The sequence below is a fragment of the Mus pahari genome, chromosome 6 (genome assembly GCF_900095145.1).
Source record: "Mus pahari chromosome 6, PAHARI_EIJ_v1.1, whole genome shotgun sequence".
Classification (NCBI taxonomy): domain Eukaryota; kingdom Metazoa; phylum Chordata; class Mammalia; order Rodentia; family Muridae; genus Mus; species Mus pahari.
This window is the reverse complement of record NC_034595.1, coordinates 52,775,579-52,783,989: the sequence shown is the minus strand read 5'-3', so window position 1 is coordinate 52,783,989 and position 8,411 is coordinate 52,775,579.

Below are 8,411 nucleotides of genomic sequence, written 5' to 3'. Positions count from 1 at the left end.
TTTCACAAGTGGGGAGGTCATATACTCAGTTTGAGGCCATGCATTGTTCTATAGAAGCATCCTAAGCTCTTCTTTCTCCTTCAAACGTTGTGGAAGGTACCTTAGCTGTTACAGTGCTTGCCTAGCATTGCAGAGTCCCGAGTTAAAAATCAGAACCACACAATACTGGGCACAGTAGTGCATACCTGGAGTCTCACTACTGTAGTGGGAAAGGCAGAGGGCCAGAGAGGCTCAAGGTTAACCTGGTTACTTAATGTGAAGGTTATTCTTGGTTATCAATTCAAATACACTTACAGTTAACCAAAAGCCAATATGCTGGACACATCTGTGTGGGATATTTCGGTTTGGTTTTTTTTTTCTCATTCTTAGTCTTCTTTTTTAGGAGGGGGACATGTCTTAGTTTGATTTTCTGTTGTTATTGCTGTTGTTGCTATTGTTGTGGTTGTTGCTGTTGTTTTGTGATTTGCTGTTGTTATTGCTGTTGTTGCTATTGTTGAGATTGTTGCTGTTCTGTTGTGATTTTGCTGTTGTTATTGCTGTTGTTGCTATTTTTGTGATTGTTGCTGTTCTGTTGTTGTGATTTTGCTGTTGTTATTGCTGTTGTTGCTATTGTGATTGTTGCTATTGCTGCTGCTGCTGTGATTTTTAAAAATTATTTTATTAGATATTTTTTTCTTACTTTTTTTTGATTTTATTATTATTATTTTCTTTATTTACATTTCAAATGCTATCCCGAAAGTTCCCTATACCCCACCCCCACCCCTGCTCCCCTACCCACCCACTCCCACTACTTGGCCCAGGTCTTCCCATGTACTGGGTCATATAAAGTTTACAAGACCAAGGGGCCTCTCTTCCCAATGATGGCTGATTAGGCCATCTTCTGCTACATATGCAGCTAGAGACACGAGCTCAGGGGGTACTGGTTAGTTCATATTGTTGTTCCACCTACAGGGTTGCAGCCCCCTACAGCTCCTTGGGTATTTTCTCTAGCTCCTCCATTGGGGGACCTGTGTTCCATCCAATAGCTGACTGTGAGCCTCCACTTCTGTGTTTGCCAGGCACTGGCATAGCCTCACAAGAGGCCGCTATATCAAACAGAGTCACTCTGTGTGTAGCCCTGGCTGTGCTGGAACTTACTCTGTTTACCCTGCTGGCCTAGAACTCATAAGAGGTTCACGTGCCTCTGACTCCCGATTTCTGAGATTAAAGGACTGTGCCACCACCACCTGGTAGCTTTGTTCTTAATTAAAGCATTTTAATTGGAAATTCAGTTTAATCTGGATCTTAGAGGTGTAAAGACACACCTACTGGTCATATATTCTCTGACCCTCTGTATAAATGGCATGGAAGAAGAGAGTTCACTCTATCTATGCCTGCTTACTTTTGCTCTGACTAACAAATCTATTCCTCCGCTGGCATTAGAGTCTACTTCTCAGGGATTCCTGTATTTAGAAGACCAACTGAGACATCCAACTCATGGACTGAAAAACTACCGGATTCTTCGACTTTTCATTCTCAGCCATTGTTGGATGTGCTAGACCATAGCCTGTAAGATATTCTAATAAATCCCCCCTTTTATATATTCTTGACATAAGTTCTGTTCTTATAAAGATTCTTGACTAATATATTTAGCTATGCTACATGAAAACATGTCTCCCAAGGGATTTAAATAGAACTGAAATGATGAAAGGAAAGAAAAGAAGATCTTTGTTACATACAAGACATGCTCTATCTTTGAGCTAAGCCTCAGAATGGTTTTAAGTTTCCCTGCTGCCCTACTCCAAGACTAGATCTGAATACTGTGGAGGATGGCATTTGTGTCCTCCTCCACCAATGAACCTGCTCCCACACCAGTAAATTCTAACCAGTTTGAGATAGGGCCTAAAGACACAGAGACCAGGTAAAAATTCAGTCACAAGCCTTCTCCTGTGAGAGCCTTCTAGCCCAACCCCCTTCCTGGTTCCTACCTTTGATCAGTTCTTTCCTTCTTACTATCTCCATAGCTCTGTTTTTATCCCGTGTTTTAAGGCCAGCGAGAGGAAGTAAGTGTAGAGATGATTTGGGGTGACAGTGCTTCGTCCCAGTGCCAGGTGTGCTGCCTCAGAGTGAGCTAGCAGAAGCCACAGGGAAGTACGGGGCATCAGAGGAAGAAAACAGTTTTACTTACTGAATCGTACCCCCTACCCGAACATAATGTTCCACAGAAGCTCGTCCAATGGCTGTCAACCTACAGCAGATCAATTTGGTTTTAGATGCTGTGAGTAGACTTTGACTATAAGAGACTTTCATCCTCCTGGGCAGTTGTGGCACACACCTTTAATCCCAGCACTTGGGAGGCAGAGGTAGGCGGATCTCTGAGTTCAAGGCCAGTCTGGTCTATAGAGTGTGTTCCAGGACAGCCAGGGCTATACAGAGAAACACTGTCTCAAAAAAACAAAAACTTTCATCCTTTTCACTGCAGGCCAGATAGAAATCTTTACATTTGTCCTGTTTTCTCCTGTTCTCTTCCTCTGATGCTCCTTACTTCCCTGTGGCTTCTGCTAGCTCAGCTTGAGGCAGCATGCCTGGCATTGGGACTAGGCACTGTCACCCCAAATCATCTCTACACTTACTTCCTGTGATGGATTATATATGCCCGGCCCAGGAAGTGGCACAATTAGAAGGTGTGGCCCTGTTGGAGTGGGTGTGGCCTTGTTGGAATAGGTGTGTCACTGTGGGTGTGGGATTCAAAACCCTCATCCGAGCTGCCTGAAATCAAGTCTTCCACGAGCAGTCTTCAGATGAACGTGTTGAACTCTCAGCTTCTCCTGTACCATGTCTGCCTGGATACTGCCATGCTCCCACCTTGATGATAATGGAGTGAACCTCTGAACCTGTAAGCTAGCCCCAATTAAATGTTGTCCTTACAAAAGTTGCCTTGGGCATGGTGTCTGTTCACAGATGTAAAACACTAAGACACTTTCCCTCACTGGCCTTCCTGCCTCTAATCCTCTGCCTCCCTCCATGGTTCTGGGCAGTTTCTTAGTTTTACTCTGTAACAAAACCATCTGGTTAACACTCCCTAGTGATTATTATTCAAAATTCTCTTCTGGAACACATAACGGCAATATCATAACCCATTGCTGCTGATTCAGTTCAAATTCCCCTCCAGCTAAATGAACAGAGAGCTCCCTCTTCAACAGACCTGACACTAATCTTTGACAATGCGACCTTCTCAGTTCAAGGCACTTAAGAGTTTATGACCCTGTTTCCCACTTCTTTTGATGCTACTTTCCCCACTTCTGTCAATGCTCCTGCTTCCCAAATCTCCATGCTTATTAGGATTTGGAATGACATAGTGCCTCTGTTGTACAATAGAATTCTTAGGAAATTACAGGTGACAGTACTTATTGGTCAACTCAGAAAGAAGTGTCTTTTGGGACAGCTTGTCTCCCAATATAGTCTGCATCTCCTTGGGCAAACCATTTCAGAGAGGGCTGCAGGAGAGAAACACTAGGTACAGCTGTAACAATCTCCTTATTCCCAGGACTTTCACTATGCCCCAATAAAGGGTCACAGCCAGCTTTATTTTCTGTCAGACCCCTCACTTTCCTGTGGTAGAAAGGCTGCCCCTCACTATGTCCTCTAATAAACAGAGTCCTGTCTGTTGAAGCTCAGACCCTAGTCTCTCTGCTTTCTCTCTTTTTAACTTGACTCATAAATCACACGCTATCCATTTATAGATCTTCATCAACTGGATAGAAAAAAACAAATGTTTTACCTATGCTATAATAACCATGTCTGGTTAGCAACGACTACATAATTCAAAAATGGTTAGTATTGAGCATTTTGGATATCCCCAATACAAACATTAAATGTTTAAAGTGATGGCTCTGCCAGTCATTGAGATCTGAGCAATATTTTTTAGACTGTCACACTGCACCCTATACATGTGAAAAACAAATAGGTGCCCATTACACTGTTAACGATATTCTAAATGAAAGGTCAAAAAAGGATTTTATCAGAAAAAATCTAAAAGAATTAATTGTTTTGATCCACACTGTAAAAAAAATATTAATAGCTTTCTTATGGAAAAGAAATATTATCCCAGAGAGAAGAAAGAAGATGGTGCACTTCAAAAATCCAACCAGAAAGACTTAGGACAAAATAAAACCATGGGTTTAATGTTTGTAAAATGCACAAAGCGGCCATGTATGGTGGTACATGTCTTTTATCCCAGCACTTTGGAGGCAGAGACAGGTGAATATCTGTCAGTTGGTATATATAGTAGAACCCTGTCTCAAAAAGAAAGGAGGGAAGAATGGAAGTTAAAAAGGAAGGAGAAAAGGAAGGAAGAAAGGAAGAAAGGAAGGAAGGAAGAAAGGAAGGAAGGAAAAATTGCACCAAAACAAAATATAATAAAAGTAACCAGTCAGGTGGTGGTGGCGCACGCCTTTGATCCCAGCACTCGGGAGGCAGAGGCAGGCGGATTTCTGAGTTCGAGGCCAGCCTGGTCTACAAAGTGAGTTCCAGAACAGCCAGAGCTATACAGAGAAACTCTGTCTCGAAAAACAAAACAAAACAAAAAATGTAACCAACATGGTAGTTTAGGACAACCCGAAAAGACAAAAATGTTATGCATTTGAGAAACATATAATAAAAGCACAAGCCACAATCATACAGTCACAAATAGGAAAATTACACTGGCTGTTAATATCCATACTGATTGATTGGCCTGCCTCCCCTGCATCGCTGCAGCCATTTTTATTCAAGCCTGCCAGCTGTTTCTTATTGCTGCTGTAATATACCTGATAGTCATTGACACAGAAAAACAACTTGACTCACAACAGGGTCAAGCTGTTGTGTTCTATATGTTATGAGTTTTGTTAATCTTAAGAAGGTACACAACTGAGTGCCAAGGGTTCCTTCTGGTGTGAGCCGGTAACCTGGGCACTAGCTCCACACCCAGTCCCACAACACCAAGAGGAAGCGTGTCTCCCAGGCACTCTAACACACCCAGAATCATGAGGAGGTCGCAACATCTGCCCCAGAACCAGGGAGAAACTGGGACTAGCAGGATCCAGGGATGCAGGAACCTTGCCCGGCCTGTGGCACAGATTCCCTCTCGTCTGGGCCAGTACCCTGAGCAGACCTTGGGCACTAGCTCTGCACCCAGTCCCACAAACACCCAGAGGAAGCTCAACTCCCAGGCCCACTAACACACCCAGGATCACAAGACCACAGCATCATAGGAGCTTGGTCACACCAAGATATTTCATGACAAAACCAAACTTACACATTATCTTTCCACAAATCCAGTTCTATAAAGGATAATAGATGGAAAACTCCAAAACAAGGAGGGAAACTACACCCTAGACAAATCGAGAAAGTAATCTTCTTTCAACAAACCCAAAAGGATTTTAGCCACACAGATATAATTCCACCTCTAACAACAAAAATAACAGGAAGCAGCATTCACTTTTCCTTAATATCTCTTAATATCAATGGACTCAATTCTCCAATAAAAAGACATAGACTAACAGACTGGACACATAAACAGGTCCCAGCATTTTCCTATATATAGGAAACACCTCAGTGACAAAGACAGACACTACTACCTCCATGTAAAAGGCTGGAATTTTTTTCCAAGCAAACGGTCCCAAGAAGCAAGCTGGAATATCCATTCTAATATCAAATAAAACGGACTTTCAACTAAAATTATTTTAAAAGAAAAGGAAGGACACTTCATACTCATCAAAGAAAAAAAATCTACCAAGATGAACTCTCAATTCTGAACATCTGTGCTCCAAATGCAAGGGCATCTACATTCATAAAAGAAACTTTCTTAAAGCTCAAATCACACATTGTACCTCACATAATAATGGTGGGAGACTTCAACACCCCAACTCTCATCAATGGACAAATCATGGAAACAGAGACTCAGTGAACCTAACAGAAGTTATGAACAAAATGGATTTAACAAATTTCTTCAGAACATTTTATCCTAAAACAAAAGAATATACCTTCTTCTCAGTACCTCATGGTACCATCTCCAAAACTGACCATATACTTGGTCACAAAACAGGCCTCAATAGATACAAGAAAATTGGAATAATCCCATGCATCATATAAGATCACTACAGACTAAGGCTTGTTTTTAATAATAACAAAAATAATGGAAAGCCCACTTGCACATGGAAACTAAACTACAACCCACTAGGTCAAAGATGAAATAAAAAAATAAAAGACTTTTTAGAATTTAATGAAAATGAAGGCACATTATACCAAAACTTATGGGACACAATGACAACAGTGCTCATAGTTCTAAGTGCCTCCAAAAAGAAACTGGAGAGAGCATACAGTAGCAGCTTGACCGCACACCTGAAAGCTCTAGAACAAAAAGAAGAAAATATAACCAAGGCGAATAGATGGCAGGAAATAATCAGGGCTGGAATCAACCAAATAGAAATAAAAAGAACTATACAAAGAATCAACAAAATCAGGAGATGGTCCTTTGAGAAAATCAACAAGATAGATAAACCCTTAGCCAGACTAACCAGAGGGCACAGAGACAGTATCCAAATTAATAAAACCAGAAATGAAAAGGGAGACATAACAAGAGAAACTGAAGAAATTAAAAAAAATCATCAGATTCTGCTACAAAAGCCTATATTCAACAAAACTGGAAAATCTATATGAAATGGACAATTTTCTAGACAGTTACCAGGTGCCAAAGTTAAATCAGGATCAGATTAACCATCTAAACAGTCCCATAACCCCCCAAAATGGAAGCAGTCATTAAAAGTCTCCGAAGCAAAAAAGCCCAGGTCCTGATGGGTATAGTACAGAATTCTATCAGACCTTCAAAGAAGGCATCATATCAGTACTTTTCAAACTATGCCACAAAATAGAAACAGAAGGAACACTACCCAATTTGTTCTATGAAGCCACAATTACACTTAGACCTAAACCACACAAAGACCAAACAAAGAAAGAGAACTTTGGACCAATTTCCCTTATGAACATCCATGCAAATATACTCATAGAATTCTCGCAAATCGAATCCAAGAACACATCAAAATGATCACTCACCATGATCAAGTAGGCTTGATCCCAGGTATGCAGAGATGGTTCAATATACAGAAATACATCAACATACCCCACTACATAAACAAACTCAAAGAAAAAAAAGCCATGATCATTTAATTAGATGCTGAAAAAAACATTTAAAAATTGAACATCCTTTCATGTTAAAAGTCTTGGAAAGTTCAGGAATTCAAGGCCCATAGTTAAACATAGTAAAAGCAATTTACAATAAACCAGTAGCCAACATCAAACTAAATGGAGAGAAATTTGAAGCAATCCTACTAAGATCAGGAACTAGACAAGGCTACTCACTCTTGCCCTACCTATTCAATATGGTACTCAAAGTCCAAGACAGAGCAATTACATAACAAAAGGATGACAAAGGCATACAATTTGGAAAGGAAGAAATCAAAATATCACTATTTGCAGATGATATAATAGTATACTTAAGTGACCCCCAAAATCCCACCAGAGAACTCCTAAAGCTGATAAATAACTTCAGCAAAGTGGCTGGATATAAAATTAACTCAAACAAATTAGTATCCTTCCCTACTCAAAGGATAAACAGTCTGAGAATTAAATTAGGGAAATAACACCCTTCACAATAGTCACAAACAATATCGCATATCTTGGTGTGACTCTAACCAAGCAATTAAAAGATCTGTATGCCCAGAACTTCAAGTCTCTGGAGAAAGAAATCGAAGAAATGGCCATCTTGCTGAAAGCAATCTACAGATTCAATGCAATCCCCATCAAAATTCCAAGTCAATTTCCAGTGGAAAAAAGACAGCTTTAAAAAAACAAACAAACAAACAAACAAGCAAACAAAAACAAATGGTGCAGATTCAACTGGAAGTCAGCATATAGAAGAATGCAAATAGACACATTCTTATCTCCTTGTAAAAATCTCAAGTCCAGGTGGATCAAGGACCTCGACATAAAACCTGATACACTGAATTTTATAGGGGAGAAACTGGGAAAGAGCCATGAACACGTGGGCACAGGGGAAATTTTTCTGAACAGAACACCAAAAGCTTATTAAACTCGATGTCTTCTGTAAGGCAAAGGGCACTGTCAATAGAACAAAACAGTAACCAACAGTTTGGGAAAAGATCTTTACAAATCTTACACCCGATAGAGGGCTAATATTCAATATATACAAAGAAATCAAGAAATTAGCCTCCTCAGGCAGGGAGAGTCTGCCTATAGGGAGGGCTCTGACCCCAGGACCCTAGAAACCACACCCTAGAAAAAGGAAGAAAGTAATCCCTCAACAAAACCAAAAGAAGACAGCCACAAGAACAGAATCCCAACTCTAACAACAAAAATGACAGGAACCAAAAATT